General features: G+C 51.8%; 1 long non-coding RNA gene across 1 annotated transcript in view; it reads left to right on the forward strand.

Moving 5' to 3' along the window:
• The first annotated feature begins 468 nt into the window (after nucleotides 1-468).
• The window catches only part of LOC137629458 (uncharacterized), a 118,706-nt gene continuing 98,261 nt past the window's right edge, over nucleotides 469-20,913 (forward strand). Inside the window, exon 1 of the long non-coding RNA XR_011041513.1 lies at nucleotides 469-707. This is a non-coding gene — a long non-coding RNA (uncharacterized lncRNA). The remainder of the gene's footprint in view (nucleotides 708-20,913) is intronic.

Here is a 20,913-nt window from a genome sequence, read left to right on the forward strand (position 1 = left end):
AAAGCAGGAAACCATAAGCCCAAGGGCTCCTATAGCCCTTAAATAAAAGGTAATAAGAAAATATATAAACTATATGAGCAATAAAGAACATTTAAACGGGAAACTAGAGATAAAGGAGTCATAGGTTTGGCAGTTTGGTTATGGTTAATTTTCATTTGAAGGATCGTTTGAAGATCGGTCAGTACGGGTCAGGGTAAATATATAATATGGTTCTTCAGGTAAAAATATAGAACAACACAATACTACATTTCTAAGAAAAAAATGGAGTAAACAAAAGAAATTATATATAAGATGTGAAAAAAAGAAAGAAAATAAAAGAATTAGAATTAAGAAGAAAGGTAAGGAGGTGCCGATGGAAGGGTGATTCCCTCCGCCGAACAACTAAACAAAACGTAGTTACTGAACTGATTACTTGAGCTTAGTGTCCGTGTACGTGTCCGTGTCGCGCTAACCAGAGTTTTCTTTTTAGTTCGTAACTGAATATATGAATTAAACGTTCAAGATCACCGTTAATAGGAAGGAAATACTAAAGAATTTGGAATGACATCGCAGGCAGTAGGTTATGTCTACCATAAAGTCCAATCCACCTGCGAAGTGGGATAGCGGCTTAACCTTATCATGGCGTAAATCTTTACTTGGGGCCAATACTGGATGAATCACAAAGTACACCTACTGATTGTCCATTACACGGGTTCCTGTAAAGAAAGGTAAGTGCAACACGTAAGCCGCAAGTCTAGTACTAGTTTTTATTGACATAATTAATATTGCAATTGTATGACTTGGATATGCTAGGCCTAGGCCTATGCTTATGACCAATATGGGTAATTGTTTACAACACCACGCTCTCCATTTACTCCAAAATAATGCAATCCTGCAGTTCTCATCTTCTTGCACAGAACTATTAAGCCTGAATACAAATGCTAGCGAAATAACTGATAACGATACAGAGCAAAATATTAACTGGAAAGAAATTATTTTTTCACACACCAAGGCCCGCCTGAACAAACCTTTAGTGTTTGGTGGAGGGCGAGAAATAAACCCCTAAAAGTAAAAGTAAAAGTAAAGTAATTAGCTGGTTATTTAAATTCTGGGAAAGCAATAATTAGCAAGATATTTTGAGGAAGGGGGAAGGCGTTATAAAAAGAAAAAAGCTCGGTTTCCTCACTAAACGACTTGGAACTGACATGTCAACATAGTCAACCAAACAGAAGTTCGTGATGCCAGCGTACATAAACAGAAGGGTATTACTGTAGTGTATTACAGGGCAATGTAACCTAGTAAAAAAAACTACTTTTTCTTATAGAAAACATTACGCTCTTCGAAAATGACACTCATTCCCGTCGCAAATGAATAGTTTCAGAAATATATATACAGTATATCTATATCCTACGGTAATGGGGGACCCCAGTGGGAACTCGGGGTTTTGGGTGGGTAAAACATACTGGGGAAACAATGTATAAACGTAAATCAATCATTTTCTTCTCTATACATTACCTTCTTGGATTTATAATAACCGGAGGAAAATACAAAATAGTATATCTGGATAAACTTTGGAGGCGTCGTTGCAAAGACTATGTCTCATGAAAAAATACAGTAACCAGTGCTGCCAACGTCTGATGTAGATCAAATGTTAGCATTCCATGCTAACATTAGCACCCGTACGTACGTGCATACCAGTTTTCGACCTTCTGCGATAAAACCCCGCCCTCCTGCGCAGAAGCTTTTCCCCCACCAATAGGATTTCTTCTTCTCTAACCGTGAAATGTAACTCTCCGTCTCTCTACCAGCTCTGTTCAGGTCTATTACTTGATTAGTTATGTAATACCCCCTTATACATATTACTTTTGACCCAAGTATTACTCGTTTTATTATCCTATACCTTATGAAATCATCTCATTTTATATTCCCATTCAATATTATTTATCATACATTCCATTTTACCTTCCTATATTGGGTTTATTTCTTTTGTTATTTCCTTTTCACTCCCCGGTTTCACATAAATACTTGCTCTGGACAAGTTTCCCTATCCAGTTCATTCATGTTTACCCTCTAGACTCCGTTGTTTTTCCGTTAACAATCACGAACCAATACGTATTTAAAGTTTACACAAGGGGGTTGTCAACTGATATTTCCTTAACCCCCTTCCTTTATCTCTTTGAGTGGTCTGTTCATACCCCTTCCACCAAATCCTTTTCTCTTGAAACCTTTGTCCTAGTAAGGTGTCCGTCATTTCAAGTGAGATTTATTTTTTCATATTTTGCGATGGAGGAAGTTATAGAAACTTGTAACGTCTGCAGTATTCCGTACCTAAAAGCATTTGCTAAATTCATTGGTGATTTTTATGATTCTTCATCCAATGTTGATAATTTCCTGAAAGCACACAACGTAATTCGTCAATTCTTACAGTTCCCCAAGTGCCGTTCCCTCCTATCTTACAGGAAAGACATTCACGTGTTTTATTGTATTACTGAAACCAAGATACCTAAAACCAAGAAGAAACGTCGTTGTGTTTATACCGTTACTTCTTATAAAGGTATATTTTCGGGAAAAAGTAATTAAGTCGTCAGTCTCACCCTCCCATGACCTGCAAGTTTCGACGTCTTCTGCATATAGGTAAGTCATTCCTCAATAGTCATTACATGTGTTTTGTGACCTGGGAACTCCTAGGTTAGGTTAGGAGGGTTTGTTAGGTTCTGTACCCTTTTTGTAGTTTTTATACATTGTGTAAAACTTATATGGAAAAATTATTTAAAATACGTATGGAAATATCTAGCATTACTACCGCTAGTAATGTCACCGTACCGTTGGTAACTCTGTGTATCCTTCGTAACATGGAGAATTTTACCGTTTTCAGTAAATACCTGAGGTTTGTGACTTGTCATACTTCTATGTTAGGTTAGGTGGGTTTGTTAGGTTCTGTACCCATTTTGTACTTTTTATATATTGTGTAAAACTTATATGGAAAAATTATTTAAAATACGTATGGAAATATCTAGCATTACTACCGCTAGTAATGTCACCGTACCATTGGTAACTCTGTGTATCAGTCCTAGCGTGGAGAATTTTACCGTTCTCAGTAAATACCTGAGGTTTGTGACCTGTCAAACTACTAGTTGTTCCGTAACCGAAATACAAACCACGCTATTTACACAGGGTTTACCTTTTAGCGCAGCTGAAATGGCGAGCCATTAGAATTTAACGAGGGTGTATTACCCCCGCGCTAGTTAGCGGGGGGGGTAGGGGAGTGGTAGCTAGCTACCCCTCCCCTCCCTCACACACAGATGAATGCTCACTTTCACTTTTGGCTCGGACTGTGACAGACGTCTCTGTCTTGGTCCTCTCTTGGCAGCCATTGTTTGTTTTGTCTTTACTTAATCGCTTACTTTTCATTTACTCAATATATATGTAAACATGTTTTCATGTTTGTATACATATTTGAGTATAGAAATCAGTAAGTTTCCTTTTCAGGTTAGTGTGTGTAGTGTACTTATCTACGTGGTGTCCTCGGCAGTTGGCCGCCACGGCGTTATGGGTGGCGATCGAGTTTGACATGTCTTTCTCTATCTCTCTCTCTCTCTCTTGAGGTCGTTCACCCTTTTACTACGTGTTACTACGCCCTTGTAGCTTCCTTTCCGTGTGGGGGGGTTGCTACGCCGTACGTTTGTCTCAATTAGTTTATGAATCTAATTGTATTTGTTGATTTTTCAGCTTTGTAGAACGATTCCTTTCGGGGTTTTCGTTCTTTCTTTAGTGTTCATTCATTTTTAAATTACATAATTACATAGTTACATAATTATAATTGTTATAATTCTGTTTTGGTTACAGCTCTCCTTCCGTGAGTGTAAGTGGTTGTGAGGGCACGTGCCTGTTGTGTAATTCTTGTTTCCTTTCCCTCGGGATTCCTCTTCGGAGCCTTCCCGGGGGAATGAATGTGTACTAATGTTTTTTTGTTTTATTTTTTTACAGTTACCGATCTAGTTCGTTTCTGTAATATGGCAACGGTGTGAGCTGTCTTGTTGAGTCCTGGGGATTCGGCTGTTGCTGCCTCCCCCCTTGTGTTTTCGTCAGGGGCGTGTCTCCTTCTACTGGAAGTACTCCCGTGTCGACGGACAGCTCTCCAGTTCATTTTAGAACTCTCAGGAGGCTTGCCTCCTTGGGCAGGTAACTTTCCTTCCGAGGGAAGTTTTCCCTGTCCAGGCTTGAGTTTTTCCCCTTATGGAGGGTTCTCCTCTTGCCTTTTTTTCGTGCGACTATGCTCTTGGTGCTGAGCGGTCACACCTGCAGTTTCGCTCAAGGGGCTGGGCAACTGCAGGAGCTCCTCTTCGGAGGATTGCTCCTTTTAGGTCACTGCTGACCAGTCTCTTCTACGAAGTGTTTCTCTTTCGTTCGCGAGAGAGTACACTCATAGAGACTCCTCTTCGGAGGTTTCTTCTGTTGCTGTTGCTGTTGGCCTCCCTCGCCGTAAGGCCCACCGTCCGCCTCGTCGTAAGGGCCTCTCATCTCCCTACAAGGGTGCTTGAGGCGCCTTTTTGAATCTCCGTTTGCAGCCTACAACTCCTTTTTCTCGATCTTCCGCCTTGGTGCAAATGGACAGCAGTCTGATCTCGTCTTCCGACGGGCAACGGTCTTCCCAACGGACAACGGTCTTCCCGACGGACAGTGGTCTTCCCGACGGACAGTGGTCTTCCGACGGACATCAGTCTCCTGGCGGACAACGATCCCTTCGGGGCAAAGGGTTGCCTCCCACGGGGGTTCTTCCCTTGCGTGTCAGGGTTTCCCTGCGCGCCATTCTGCTGTGTTCTCTCCTGCTCCTGCTCAGTGTTAACGCACAGGCGCTCTTCTGCTCATCAGCGCTCTCCTGTTCGTCAGCGCTTTCATGATGATCATCCCTGCTGTTCCTGTTGGTTCCTGTTACGCGCCCTGTGCGCCCACGTTCGCCCTCGCGATCTAGAACTTCGGTTCAGGTCGGGGTCAAGGACTCTTCTTCTATACGCAGGCTTCCACGCGTAGCCTTCTGCTCGTCAGCGATCATCAGCTCGTCAGCGATCATCAGCTCGCCAGCGATCATCAGCTCGCCAGCGATCACCTGTCTCTCGGCGATCTCCGGATCGCCTGCGTGTGTTACAGCCGGCACGCCAACGTTCTCCAACTCTTCTGAAGGAACATGGTTCGCCAGCTACTAGCTCACCTGCGCATGCTGATCGCCATCGCGCGACCCTCAACTGCGGATGCTGATCGCCAGCGCGCGACCCTCAACTGCGGATGCTGATCGCCATCGCGCGACCCTCAACTGCGGATGCTGATCGCCATCGCGCGACCCTCAACTGCGGATGCTGATCGCCATCGCGCGACCCTCAACTGCGGATGCTGATCGCCATCGCGCGACCCTCAACTGCGGATGCTGATCGCCATCGCGCGACCCTCAACTGCGGATGCTGATCGCCATCGCGCGACCCTCAACTGCGGATGCTGATCGCCATCGCGCGACCGCACACCTGCGGATGCTGATCACCATCGCGCGACCCTGCGCATGCTGATAGCCATCGCGCGATCGACCACCTGCAGAGGCTGCTCGCCTTCGCGCGACCGCCCATCTGCCCATGCTGATCACCATCGCGCGATCGCCCTCCTGCACATGCTGCTCGCGATCGCTCACCTTCGCATTTTGCTCGCCAACGCTCGATCGCTCACCTGCGCATGCTGCTCGACCATCGCGTCGGCATAACACAACGCGCCATCGCCAACCTGCGCGTTAGCGCTCACCAGCTCACCACCGATCGCTTGTTGATCCATATCGCCAGCGGTCTTCCTTGCCCACGCGGCAGCGCGTTTCCTCGCCATCGCGCTAACGCTTGCGTTCGCCGCCTCGGACTCGCGCTCATCCACCTGCCCACCCTCACGACCGCTCGCCTGCGCCCCCGCGCGAACGCTCGCCTGCGCGACCGCTTGCCTGTGCGCCCGCGCGACCATTTGCCTGCGCGCCCACACGCCCACGTGCCTGCACGTCTATGCTCATGAGCGTCCGCGCCCATGCTCTCCAATGTTCGCCCACGCGCGAACCAACGGTTTTCCATCACGCGGACGGATGGTGTTCCGTCGCTCGAACCTACAGTGTTTCTTCGCACAAACGTCGGCTTATTTCTTGCAGTATCCATTGCTCGTCTATGGGTTATCGCTCGCCGACCACCAGCTCTCGCCCTTCCTACCACGCTCGCCCTCCTTCTGCGCTCTTTCTCTCACCTTCGTTTGCGTTACCGCGCATGGGCGCTTCCACGTTCGCCCACGCAAAAATCTTTGAATTACCGTCGCGCGAGCTCCAGGGCGATTGCGACCACGACTCCCAATGGGGTTTTCGCAGCATGGCCAGCCTGGCGAGTTCTTCTGGAGCGTATTTCCAGAACACGGCCGCACCCCGTAAACGCAGAGCATGGCACTTGCAAGAATAAGAGAAACTTAAGGGAGATCTGAGCAACACTCCTCTTTCCTGAACCTGGTTAGCCCTTCCCCGTCATTCCCTGGAAGGATTTTTGGCGGGGGGGCTTTCCGTTCGAGATTTCTCCATCGGACAAGGGGTGACGGCTTACCCCTTCCTCTGGGAGCTTACCAGGTTCTTTCCCTCCTCGGTTACGGCCCGAGGTTTGGTTCAAGGAAGCTACAGGAAGAGCATGGGTACTTTCCTCCTCTCGAGCTCAGGCACCTTGGCCTTTCGTCGTTAAGTATCTAACTTGCGGACAAGCTCGATGTTGTACCATCTGGACGCGCTGACTGAGGGCTTCCTTCGGGTGTCTCATCTGTGGAGGTCGACGACCTCAGACACCCTTCCATCCTTGAGAAGAGTTTGTTTGTGCCCAAGGACAGAGACTTAGACAGCGGCTGTGCGGAGGAAATCGACTTCCGTTTTCACTCCTCCAAGGCGCTTTCTTCCAGACTCTGCAGGGCTCCAGCGCCCTTTTCTTTCAATCACGTCGGCCTAAGTTATCGGCTACGACAACTGGGACAAGGTGTCCAATTGCAGTTTCCTCCTGTCAGGAACAGATGGCACGGGAGACTCCCCCGGGGGGGCATAGTCCTAAAAGGAGTTCACGAACTCTAGGATTGCAGGTTTTTCTCTGGGAGGATGCTTAAGGTTACTCATCCGAATGACAGCTTCCCGATGCCCATTCCCGCACAATCTCTGTGATCAGCCAAGGATATCGCGCCTGCCGTCTCTGTCAGCGAATTCAGTGTCTCTGAACCTCTATGCCATAGCGTCAGCAGAGTTGCCCGGTTGGGCAGAATGATCCATACCTTAGGCGAAGGTCTTCCTTAGGATCATCGACGGCTTCACCCCCGGCCTCCTCAGTCGATCCTTTCTTGTAAGAAAGGATCTGAGAGGGGATGTCCTTAGTCGACCTCTCAGCCCTGATCAAGTTTGTCGAACAAACTTCGGCCAGCGTAGACCAGCAGAATCGATCAGACTGGTAACGAGGCGACAGGACTCCTTAAACCCTGGATCGGAAGGACGGGTACTTTCAGTTTCCATTCCATCCATCTTCCAGGGTGCTCGTCGAATTCAGCCTAGACTGCAAGTATTCCTGCTTATGATGCAGTGTGGCTATCCCGCCGTGGCATAGCTGGTTTGTTTCCCCAGAGAACTCTCCCTGCCTTCCTCTTGGCCGCTCAGGTGCAGGCTTCTGCCTCCTCTTCTGTTTGGAGGGCTGGTCAACTCCGGTAGGCTCGGGTTCGACCTTCTTCAGCGCCGGGACAAGCTTCCGGATGCTTACCATGAGTGTGGGCTCATGGTATTTTGCTTGGAGCCTTCTCTTCCTCTGCCTCAACATCTGGAGTATCTGGCCATGATAATGAGTCAACGGCCTTACCACGTTGGAAACCCCGCTTCTCGTCCGTCCAGCGAGGTTAAGCAACGTCGGTACTTGGATGGGTGACCACCTGGGGACGCCAGATTCTGTTACCACATCCTCCGAGCCTTCCTTTCGGTTGACTGTGGCAAGACTGAGGAGAGTCGCAGTACCTGTTCTCAGTCAAGCAGAGCTTTCAGCCCTACCTTGGAACGTTTCCTAGTTCTCTTTTCCTCATTGACCCGTCTATAGTCCGAACGGTCGCCTCAGGATAAGTTCCATGTGGGGCGATCCAAGTTCCGGTGGCTTCAGGCAATGTTTAACCGGACTTCCTGGCCCCTATGGGACCAGCGGAACTATTAGACCTGCAATGGGTGTTGACCTATGGAGCCTCTTGATGGTAGTGGATATTCTCGTCCTTTCCCCACATTCTTGATGCTGTTCTCGGACTCGTCAAAGGAAAGGGGGGGGCATGTTCCGGTCCAGGCCTATGGTCAAGACCTGAAGGATACCTCTCCATCATTCAGGCAGGCTTAGAGGCCTTAGTCTGGCCCCTCTACAGATCCTACAGCTCCTGCCGAGTCGCCCCGTGCGCGTCGACTTCATGATTCTGGCGTATTCTAACCAGCAGGGGACGCATTTTCACACCTTCACATCTTGCAGTAGAGATACCGGGATGATTGAGATTCTCTCAATACCACCATCGGCTCTCTCATTCCAGGCAGGGGAATGTTCTCTCAGACTATCCGAGCAGAGCCTCGTAGAGAGAGTGTACCTGGGGGTCTTTGACCTTGGGTAACCAGCAAGTACTGGTCTGGGGGACCTGATCGCGACAGCTTGGAACCTCAAGCTTCCGCTATTCATCCCCCCAGTCTCAGACCCCGAGACTCTGGCAAGATGCATTCCGGTGATGGTGGGACAACTTCGACGCCTGCGTCTTCCCTCCCTATTGTCTGTGGACAATGGGTCTCAACAAGACCAGGTTGTCTGTCAACCTTTCAATGGGAGAGCTCCACTGGGACTATGCGCAGAACGGTTTCTGGACCCTCTGCTTCCCCTGACGGAACTCCCGGGAGAGCTTCTCCAACGGCGCAGACTACTCAAGCAACCACACTGCGACATCTCTCCCGAACCGGGGCGTCGCTTCGGCTTCATGCCTGGAGACACTACGCCGCCTCCTCAAGAAGAGACAACCCGCTACAGTCGCGGTACGGAGGTCGCGTCATCTGCGATAGTCATCCACAGGGGTCTCCCAGGCAAAGTGAAGAGTCTAAGGTGGTTGGTGCCGTGGGAGATATACCTCTTCCCTTGAGGCCTCTTCTCCAGCAATAACGGTCTTATTGCCTTTCGGCGGGAGGAAACTCCTTTCCGCTCTCGGCAATGAAGCCTGTCGCTCAGCCTTTCCCTGACCTTCAGGCTTAAAGGAATAACTTTTTCCTGCCCGCTGGATCTATCCTCGCTCATGCGAAGCTACGATCGTCCCTGCCCTAGTCGGAGGAAGACCTCCAACTTGGAGCATGGCTCGGACTTTTAGTCCTTTAAGAGATCTTCTCAAGACCCTTTACGACAGGCCTCGGATTGTATTCCGCCTTGGGTCTCCTGCTCACTCTGGCCACGGCCAGTGTGTAAGCAATCTTCTTGGTCTCTTACGACTCCCCCCTTTCTAAGGAAGAGGGGAAGGCAACATTCAGGCTCGCTCCTGAGTTGTTGGCTAGACTCAGAATCTGGGGGTCCCGGCCCTTCGGTCCGATTCATTCAAGATTTCGAGTCTCCATTCTGTATCTGATGTCCCAAGACCTTCTCTTTCTTGCCAGTAAAGGAATCGAGAGGTTAGCGCTGGGAACAGCTGCAGTTTGTCCTCAGTTGCAGCCGATTTGGGAGCACAAGGAGGACATGGGGGAGAGTCACCGGTATACCTCTTCAGCCCGGACTCAAGGACATTCATCTCGACCTGTCTCCAGACCCTCCCCCGTCACGTCGCCCTACAGCACGATGTTGGATACATCGCAACGTCCCTCGCCTTCGAGTAATACTGCTCTGTGACGCAGGTGCTACAAGCTGGAGTCTGGAAGCGTCTAATGACCTTCGCAGCCCGCTTCCTGCAGGGCGTGACCCACAGGAGTCTCGATACGTTTTCTATCGCTCTGTGGTGGCTACACAACAGCTGGTCTAACCTCAGGCTCCTTTTTGGACAGGTAGCAGAAGGTTGAGGGCATTGTTATCAGGTTTTAGTCTGCATGAACGAAAGAAGTATGTCTGGCCCTTACTTCTTTCTTCATCATCCCCTCTACGGGGAAGCAGCATCCTGGTCTCTGCATAGCTGACCTCGAACCTCTGCAGGTAAACCATGCTTCCTTGTGTTCCGAGTATTGAGTCAATACTGTCGCGTCCCCCATACCCTGACGTGGTGGTATTGGGAACGTCCTAACCCAGAGTTCCTTCTGGAACTCCAGGTCAACTGCCTAGGACGGGTCACACTTCTTCCTTCACACACAAGCTTACGTAGGCCACATGGTTCCTTGCGGAGCAAGGAACTTGTGAGGTGCAGGGACTCCTTTTATCGAGTGCTACTCACTCGGATTCTGAGTCCCCGGGTAAAGCCAAAGCCAGTATGGCTGGGGACTTTCCACCCTGCCTAAGGGGTAAGTCACCCTGTGTAAATAGCGTGGTTTGTATTTCGGTTACGGAACAAATGACAAATTCGAAGATAATTTGTATTTTTCCTAACCATACAAACCTTAGCTATTTACACACATTTGCCCGCCAGCCCTGTCCCCCAAGACAAGTCCTACCTCTAAGTGAAAGTGAGCATTCATCTGTGTGTGAGGGAGGGGAGGGGTAGCTAACTACCACTCCCCTACCCCCCCCGCTAACTAGCGCGGGGGTAATACACCCTCGTTAAATTCTAATGGCTCGCCATTTCAGCTGCGCTAAAAGGTAAACCCTGTGTAAATAGCTAAGGTTTGTATGGTTAGGAAAAATACAAATTATCTTCGAATTTGTCATGTTAGGTTAGGTGGTTTTGTTAGGTTCTGTACCCTTTTTGTACTTTTTATATATTGTGTAACCGGTAATATTACCGTAACATTTGCAACGAGAACAATCCCAGTCATCGTTGGTAACACTGTGTATCATTGGTAACGTTGCTAATGTTATCGTTCGCTGTACATCTGTGAGTGAAGTGACACCGTTGAACAAATGCTTATATTTAAATATTTTAACATAACATATATGACAACAGTAATTATATTTAACCATTTTAACAGAAAATATATTTGTTCCGTAACCGAAATACAAAACACGCTATTTACATTGGGTTTACCTTTCGGCGTAGCTGAAATGACGAGCCAATAGTTTTTAACGAGGGTTAACTACCCCCGCGCTAGTTAGGGGGGGTAGGGGTACCCCTCCCCCCCCACACACCGGTGATTTGCTTCACTTCACTTTTGGCTCCGGCGATGAACAGACGTGACTGTCCATCGTCCTCGTTGACAGCTTTAATCTTTTTCTGCTTTTTCTTTCAGTTTGTGTGTGTGTGTTTAGAAGTTGACCACCTTTATTGTTCGCTATGCGCAAGTGCCCTGGAATTGCCGGCCGCCCTTGTGGTACTTTTATTTCGGCCGTGGACACTGATCCTCACACCCTTTGCCCGCAGTGTCGAGGCCGACGGTGTGATCAGGAGAATACGTGTAGTGAGTGCAGGGAGTGGTCTGCCTCCCAGTGGGAAAGGTTTGGCCGCCGGCGTAAGAAGAAGTCCAAGAGAGACCGTTCTCCTTCCGGGGTTGCCTTGAAGGAGGAAGGTTCTCGGGACTCTTCTTTCGCCGCCCAAACCTCCTCCGAAGCTCCCCGTCGTTCGGCTCCTAAGGAGAGTCGGCCGAGTAGGATTACAGGCCCTAGTTCTGTTTCCCGACCTTGGGTTGGGGGAAAGGGCGTCGCCTCCCATAGCGGGGCGGTTCCTCCTCCTCCTCCAGGGGAGGTTATTGATGAATCTTTGTCTAACGATGATCTTTTTCAGATTTGGGCTTCCCTGGGGCTTAAGGGCCTGCCCTCCAGGGTAGCCCTGATTGACCTTGTCCAGTTAGGGGCCGCTGTTAAGCAGTCGCCGGTGATAGCAGAGGTAGACCCTCTGTCTATCGTAGATGTCGTGGTGACAGAGGCTTCCGACGGGGCGGGTCAATCCTCTGCAGGTGCAGTTGTGGATGTTGGTGCTGACGACTCTCCTCCCCCTTCCGTACATCCTTCGAAGGGGGAAGGGAGTCCCGTGGGCTCTTCAGCTGTCCAGCCTCCCTCTAAGGGGAGTGCTTTGACTGAGACTCCCCTTCGGAGGACTGATGGTCCTGACGATCTTCCTCGTGGCCGCCTTCGCCGTAAGGCTCACCGTCCGCTGCGTCGCAAGGGCCTCCCGTCTCCTTATAAGGGTGCTGAGAGGCACCTTTTTGGATCTTCTCCTTCTTCCTCCGAAGGGGACTCTCCTCGCTGTAAACAGCCTGCAGCTCCAGCTTCCTTAGACCTCTCTGGGGATCAGTCTCCTACGCCTTCCAGACCTTCAACTTCTGGGGCAGATGTTCAGCAACCTGACCTCGTCACACGACGGACAAAGGGATTCTTCCCTTGCGCGTGCAGTGTTAGCGCACTGGCGCTTTCCTGCTCGTCAGCGCGCTCCTGTTCGTCAGCGATCTCCTGTTCACCAGCGCTCTCCTGTTGATCGCCCCTCTTCTCGCTAGCGCTCTCCTGAGGACATAATTCAACCTGTTGTTCCTGTTGAGCGCCCAGCGCGCCAGCGTTCCCCTGCTCGCCCTTCTGCAGTGTTAGCGCACAGGCGCGCTCCTGCTCGTCAGCGCTCTTCTGACCGTCAGCGCTCTCCTGTTCGTCAGCGCTCTTCTGAGGACCATCGCCCCACTGCTCGCCAGCGCTCCCCTGTGGTCTCCGAATATCCTGCAGTTCCTGTTGTGTGCCCCGCGCGCCATCAGTCTCCTGAGCGCCCTCGCAATCCTCGGCTTGTTCCTGCACAACATCGCTCGCGTTCTCCAGCGCGTGTTTCCAAAACGCACGTACGCCCACGCGCCTCCTGTTCCTGTACCTGTTCGTGAATGTTCACCTTTGCACCCCGCGCCGACTGTTCCCTCACAGGATTCCACGCGTCGCCCTCTTGCTCGCCAGCGATCACCAGCTCGCCAGCGATCACAGACGGTTCAACAATCGCCTGCTCGTCAGCTTTCTCCTGCGCGTCAGCGATCACCTGAACATCGGCGATCTCCAGACCGCCCGCGTGACCTATCGCCTGCGCGCAAGCGTTCTCCAACGCGCCATCGCCCAGAAGATCTGGAAGGACATGGGTTGCCCTCTGTTAGCTCGCTCTCGCGCGGTCGTTCGCCTACGCGATCAACGCGCTATCGTTCGCCAACGCGTCACCATGCGCCAATGCTCCATCGCTTGCCTGTGCGCCAGCGTTCACCAGTGCACCACCGATTGCCTGCTCGCAATTGCTCTCCCACGCGCTACAGGTCTCCTGAACAACGTCGTCAGCGATCTTCGGAGCGTTCTCGCTCTCCCGCGCGTCAACACGCTCCCTCGCCGACGCGCCAATGCGTTCGTTCACCAGCTCGCCCACGCGCTCGTTCGCCTGTACGCCCTCGCGCCCGCGCGACCGCTCGCCTGCGCGACCACCATTCGCGCCGAATTTCGCAGCCAGTGACAGCAGCAGGAACGTGTGTCGCCAGACCGCGCTCAGGATCGCCTCCACCAAAGCGCAGGACTCTTGTGCAGGACAGGGAAGACACTTCAGAGAGGTCAGTGCATCTTTCTTCCCCTTTTCCTTTTCAGGCAGGTCCAGTGGTGTCCACTCCGAAGGATCGCCAGATCCCCTTCCCTCCAGCGGGAATTTCGGACTCTGTGTCCGTGGAGCGACAGACTTGGTTTGGTCCTCTGATGCGGGCGTTAGTGAAGGCTATGAAGCCAGCACTCGCCGATCAGGGCAACAAACCAACGGCTGCCTCACCTCCGCTGAAGAGAAGGAGAGGAGTGGACTTCGTGGTGACTTCCCCCAGGGAGAAGTTGGTTCCTTAGAGGTCTGTCGGGAAGGCCCCATCCCATTCGCAGGCGTTTTCTCCTTCTCCCGTGGACGAGGCTTTTCCGTCCTCGGGTGAGTCCAGTGAGGTGTTAGTCTCCCCCTCGGCACCAAGGGGGGAGCCTTCTCTTCATGGAGGAGAATCGTCTCGTGAGGAAGGGGCTCCTCGAACCTCTTTATTGGGATCCTGTATCCCTCCCAGGAGGGTACCCAAGGACTCCAAGACCATCCCGAAATCGTCTTCAAGGATTCGCCAGGAACCCGCTGCTCCCCGGGAGAACGTCCACGCTTTGCCCCAGGAAGAGATTCCGGGGACGGGAGACTTAGCTGCCAGCCCGCAAGGAGGAGACCAGCAGGAATCTGAACATGCCTTCTGGCAGGTCCTGAGCCTGATGAGGCAACTCAACGGGTTCATGGACCCCGTGATCGCCCCCCGAGAAGGCAAGGACATGGTCCTGGACCAGGTGTTCGATGTTCAGAAGGCCCCTAAGACCAGTGCGGCTCTGCCCTGGTCTCGGGGATTGAAGAGTGCCAGAGCCAGGGCCAATGCCCAACTCACGATTCTTGCCTCCTCCAGTCGTTCCTCTGCCGGGAACAAACTCATCCCACCTCCTCGTCTCCAGCAGAGGAGGTATTTTGAGATCTTGGGTGAGTCTAGTCTCGCTCTTCCTCTCCATCACTCCGTAGAAGAGCTGGCTAAGGGAGTTCCTTTCGAGAAGCTCTCCGCCCGGCAGGTGTCGTTCTCGGCGTCGGAGATCCTGAGCCATGAGAAGGTCGCGAAGTGCGCCATGCAGGCCACTTCGTTGCTGGATATATGGCTAGGAACTCTGGGCATCCTATTGCACTCCGAGGAATTGTCTAAGGAGACCAATAGGAAGGCCCTGGAGACCTTCTTACTCTCGGGCACCCGCTCCATCGAGTTCCTGGCGCACCAGGTCACCACCCTGTGGGTCAACTCTGCATTGAAGCGGCGGGATGCGGTGACCGAGAGGTTCCACCCGAAGGTCCCCGCCGTGGATGTCTGTAGGCTCAGACATGCTTCCCTCCTTGGGGAGAATCTGTTGGAGCCACAGGATATGGAGCGAACGGCTGAGAGGTGGAGGAAATCTAGCCAGGACTCCCTCCTCCATAGGGCCCTTACAGCTCGGCCCTATAAGCCTCCAGCTCCGCAGCAACAGCAGCAGCAGCCTCGTAAGGCACCGAAACAGGCACTGGCAGCTAAGAAAGTGGTGTCTAAGCCCCAGCCCTTTCCAGCCAAGGTCAAGAGGGGCGGTAAGTCCTCCAGGGGAGGCAAGACTCCTAGAGGGAGCGGCCGCGGCCGCAAACACTAGGAGTGGCAATCCCCCCACGTGTCCACCTGTGGGGGGATCCCTTCGACGTTGCGTGCACAGGTGGCAGCAACACGGGGCCGATGCTTGGACGGTTTCGGTGATCGGCCAAGGCTATCGCGTCCCGTTCATAACATCTCAGCCTCCCCTGATAGCGAATCCAGTGTCGTTGAGCTCCTATGCCATGGGATCGGTAAAGGGGCTAGCCCTTCGGGCAGAAGTCGGGACCATGCTCAAGAAGGATGCTCTCCAGGAAGTCGTCGACGGCTCCCCAGGCTTCTTCAGTCGACTCTTAATTGTAAAGAAGGCGTCTGGAGGCTGGAGACCCGTCATCGACCTCTCGGCTCTGAACGGGTTTGTCAAGCAAACTCGGTTCAGCATGGAGACAGCGGACACGGTCAGACTTGCGGTGAGACCTCTAGACTTCATGTGCACACTGGATCTAAAGGACGCGTACTTCCAGATCCCAATCCATCTGTCTTCCAGGAAGTACTTGAGATTTTGCCTAGACGACAAGAAATACCAGTTCAAGGTGCTGTGTTTCGGTCTCTCCACAGCACCTCAGGTGTTCACCAGAGTGTTCACCCTGATTTCATCTTGGGCGCACAGGAACGGCATCCGTCTCCTTCGTTATCTGGACGACTGGCTGATCCTAGCAGACTTGGAGTCGACCCTTCTTTGGCACCGAGACAGGCTTCTAGGTCTTTGCCAGGATCTGGGGATCGTGGTAAACCTCGAGAAGTCCTCTCTGCAGCCGTCCCAACGACTGGTTTATCTAGGCATGCTGATAGACACCAATCTCCACAAAGCCTTTCCATCAGACGACAGGATAGCAAGGCTGAGGAGGGTGGCGGAACCCTTCCTCAGGCGAGAAGAGCTTCCCGCCCAATCATGGTTGCGTCTCTCAGGTCACCTGTCCTCCCTGGCTTGTCTGGTTCCAAATGGCCGCCTCAGGATGAGATCCCTGCAGTGGCGGCTCAAGTCCCGGTGGAATCAAGGATCCGATTCCCCGGACGTTCAGGTCCTGATAGGATCTTTGGAACGAACGGACCTGCGGTGGTGGCTGGTCGACGAGAAACTGCGAAAGGGAGTGAGTCTTCTCGTCCTTCCCCAGGAATTGACACTGTTTTCAGACGCGTCAAAATAAGGGTGGGGGGCACATGTTCTGAACCAGAGGACCTCAGGCCTTTGGTCAGAATCAGAAAAGTGCCTGCACATCAACCTGCTAGAGTTGAAGGCCGTCTTTCTGGCTCTTCAACCATTCCAACAGACCCTGGCGGGTCATTCCGTGGTGGTGATGAGTGACAACACCACGGTAGTGGCTTATATCAACAAGCAGGGAGGCACTTTTTCGCAGCAGCTATCGCATCTTGCAGTAGAGATTCTGAGGTGGACCAAAGTCCACTCGATAACACTATCAGCTCCCTTCATTCCTGGCAAGAGGAATGTGCTCGCCGACAGTCTGAGCAGGGCCTCGCAGATAGTGAGTACCGAGTGGTCTTTGGATCCTCAGATAGCCAACAAAGTCCTGACTTTGTGGGGTTCCCCGACCGTGGACCTGTTCGCAACAGCGTTGAATTTCAAGCTGCCTCTGTACTGCTCCCCAGTCCCGGACTCCAAGGCTCTGTGGCAAGATGCTTTCCAGCAACGGTGTGACAACATCGACGTGTACGCCTTCCCACCGTTCTGTCTGATGAGAAGGGTGCTCAACAGGACCAGACTATTGGTCAACTGTTCGATGACTCTGGTAGCTCCGCTATGGCATCACGCGGAATGGTTCCCGGACCTTCTGCAGCTCCTGACGGAGCTCCCGAGAGAACTTCCTCCACGACACGAGCTTCTCAGACAACCCCACTCCAACATGCCTCACAAGGCCGTGGCCTCGCTTCGGCTTCACGCCTGGAGACTGTCCAGCGTCTCCTCACGGAGAGAGGCTTTTCGCAACAGGTTGCGGAGAGAATGTCTCGGCACCTGCGAAAGTCCTCTGAGGGAGTCTACCAGGCGAAGTGGAGAGTCTTTTGTGGTTTGTGTCGTGGGAGGGGTATCTCTCCACTCGATGCCACTATTCCAGCAATAGCGGACTTCCTCGTATATCTGTGGGAGGAAATGCGCCTTTCTGTCTCGGCATTGAAAGGCTATCGCTCAGCCTTAAGCTTGGCTTTCAGGCTGAAAGGCGTGGACATTTCTTCCTCGCTAGAACTCTCTCTACTCATACGTAGCTATGAGCTTACCTGCCCCCAGTCGGAAGTGAGACCTCCTCCTTGGAACGTGGTTTGGGTCCTCAGGGCTCTTTAGAGACCTCCCTTCGAACCATTACGCCAGGCCTCCGATCGCCACCTGTCTTGGAAGACGGCTTTCCTGCTCGCTTTGGCTTCGGCCAAGCGGGTTAGTGAACTTCATGGTCTCTCGTATGACATCGCCCATTCAAGGGGATGGGGGGAGGTAACGTTCAGGTTCATCCCTGAGTTTGTTGCCAAGACTCAGAATCCTGGGGTGCCGGATCCTCGGTTCGACTCTTTCAGGATCGCGAGTCTCCGCTCTGTAACAAGCGACCCAGACCATCTGCTATTATGTCCAGTGAGGTGTCTGAGGTACTACTTAAAGAGAACAGCTGCAGACCGTCATCAAGTGCGAGCATTGTTTGTAAGCACAGTCAGGACGAAGAGGAGGGTCACCAGGAACACCATCTCGGCTTGGATTCGAAGGGTTATCCACCACGCCTTGAATCCAGACCCTCCTCCGTCACGTCGCCCTAGAGCACACGATGTCAGGGGTGTTGCTATGTCCCTGGCCTTCAAGAGAAACTTCTCTGTGATGCAGGTGCTTCAAGCTGGGGTCTGGAAGCGTCAGACGACCTTCACAGCCCACTACCTTCAGGACGTGACCCATAGGAGCCTCGATACGTTTTCTATCGGCCCTGTGGTGGCTGCACAACAGCTGGTCTAACCTCAGGCTCCTTTATGGACAAGTAGCAGTAGGTTGAGTGCGTTGTTACCCGGTTTTAGTCTGCTTGAATGAAAGAGTATGTGTGACCCTTACTTCTTTCTTCATTCTCCCCTCTCTTGGGGAAACAGCATCCTGGTCTTCGCATAGCTGACCTCGACCTCTGCAGGTAACCCATGCTTCCTTGTGCTCCTAGTATTAAGCTTAATACTGTTGCGTCCCCCATACCCTGACGAGGTGGTATTGGGAACGTCTTATCCTAGATTCCTATCTAAAGGTCTCAAGGTCAACTTCATAGGACGAGTCACACTTTCCTCCACACACAACTTATGTAGGCCACTTGTTCCTAGCGAAGCAAGGAACTTGTGAGGTGCAGGGGCTCCTTCTCTCAAGTGCTACTCACTGAGGGGCGGAGTCCCCGGGCAAAGCCGAAGTCAGTAAGGCTGGGGACTTTCCACCCTTCCTAAGGGGTAAGTCACCCAATGTAAATAGCGTGGTTTGTATTTCGGTTACGGAACAAATGACAAATTCGGAGATAATTTGTATTTTTCCTAACCATACAAACCTTAGCTATTTACACATATTTGCCCGCCAGCCCTGGCCCCCAAATCAAGTCCTACCTCTAAGTGAAGTGAAGCAAATCACCGGTGTGTGGGGGGGAGGGGTAGCAAGCTATCCCTTCCCCTACCCTCGCTAACTAGCGCGGGGGTAGTTAACCCTCGTTAAAAACTATTGGCTCGTCATTTCAGCTACGCCGAAAGGTAAACCCAATGTAAATAGCTAAGGTTTGTATGGTTAGGAAAAATACAAATTATCTCGGAATTTGTCATGTTTTCCTGTAGGAAATAACGTGATGTAACCGGTTTTCACTTTCATTTCATCCGTAATAACAGCAACCAATTCGGCAACTTAAAGTTAGCTGAATTAGTTGATCTGTTTGTTTGCGGTTGAAATGAAGGTGAAATTCGGTTAAATCACGTTATTTACTATGGGAAAACATATTTTCTGTTCGAAATCACACCAAGTAATACAATACAACTTTACCAACAGAAGTTCGTGATGCCAGCGTACATTTGATATACTGTACTGTGTATTCAAAATATACTTAACTAAAAATGGATTGATTACTCAAAAGTGTCCATAAAATGTGCAATTTACAAATAGTGACACTTTTGAGTAATCACTCAATTTTTGATTAAGTATTTGTTCCGTAACCGAAATACAAACCACGCTATTTGTATAGGGTATTACTTTCGGCGTAGCTGAAATGACGAGCCATTAGATTTTAACGAGGGTTAAACTACCCCCGCGCTAGTTAGTACGGGGGTAGGGGAGGGGTAGCTAGCTACCCCTCCCCCCCCCCCCACACACTGGTGAGCTGCCTCTTCACTTTTGGCTCGGACGATGAGCAGACGTGTCCGTCTCGTCCTCGCATTGTTGACAGCCTTAATCTGTTTTTTCTTTTTCTTACAGTTTTGTGTGTTTGAAGTTGGCCTCTACCTTTTCTTCCTATTATGCGGAAGTGCCCTGGACTCCCCGACCGCCCCTGTGGAACATTCATGTCGGCGGTCGATACAGACCCTCATACCCTTTGCCCGCAGTGTCGAGGTCAACGGTGTGAAAGAGATAATAATTTTAGTGAGTGCAGGGAGTGGTCTACCTCCCAGTGGGAGAGGTTTGCCCGGCGGCGTAAGAAGAAGTCTAAGCGAGACCATTCTCCCTCACGGGCTGCCTTGAGGAAGTAAGGCTCCAAGGACTCTTCTTCCGTTGCCCAAACCTCCTCCTAAGCTCCCACTCGTTCGGTCTCTCGCGAGAGGCCGCCGAGTGGTAGTGTAGGCCATTCTTTTGTTTCCCAACCTCGGGGTTCGGGAGAAGGTGTTGCCTCCCATAGCGAGGCAGCTCCCCCTCCTCCTCCGCGGGAGGACATTGTTGATTTTGTTGATGACCAAACTGTTTCTAACAATGATCTTTTCCAGCTTTGGGCTTCCTTGGGGCTTAAGGGCTCGCCCTCCAAGGAAGCCCTGTTTGATCTGATCCAGTTGGGGGCAGCTGTCCAACAGTCGCCGGTAATACCAGAGGTAGATCCTCTGGCTATTGTCGACGTTGTTGTGGCAGAGGTGTCCGACGGGTCGGGCCAAACCCCGGCTGCTGCTGTTGCGGATGTTGCTGAAGGCTCAGGTTCCCCCTCCGAACATCCTTCGAGGGGAAAGCTGGGTCCAACGGTCTCTCCTGCGGGTGTTTCTCCCCCTTGGGGCAGTGCACTGACAGAGACTTCTCTTCGGAGGACCGACGACGGTGATACACTGCCTCGAGGTCGTCTTTGCCGTAAGGCTCGCCATCCTCTTTGCCGTCGAGGCCTTCCTTCTCCTTACAAGGGAGTTAAGAGGCGCCTCTTCAGGTCTTCATCTTCGTCGTCCCCTGCAAAGGAGTCTTCTCGTCGGGAGCAGATCGTGGCAGTGACATCGCTGGACCTCTCCGCAGATTGTTCGCGATCTCCTGCGCCGGCCAGATCCCCCTTGATCATTCAAGCACCGGTCCCTTCGGGGCAAAAGGGCTTATCCCACAATGTGGGTAAGTCCCTTCCGCGTCAGGTTACACCTGTGCACTCAACAGTAGCGTGCAAGCCCCAGCACGCTCCTGATCGCCAGCGCTCTCCTGCTCGCCAGCGCTCACCTGTTCGCCAGCGCTCTCTTGCTCGCCAGCGCTCACCTGTTCGCCAGCGCTCTCCTGCTCGCCA

This window comes from Palaemon carinicauda, chromosome 37, assembly GCF_036898095.1.
Source record: "Palaemon carinicauda isolate YSFRI2023 chromosome 37, ASM3689809v2, whole genome shotgun sequence".
Taxonomy (NCBI): Eukaryota; Metazoa; Arthropoda; class Malacostraca; order Decapoda; family Palaemonidae; genus Palaemon; species Palaemon carinicauda.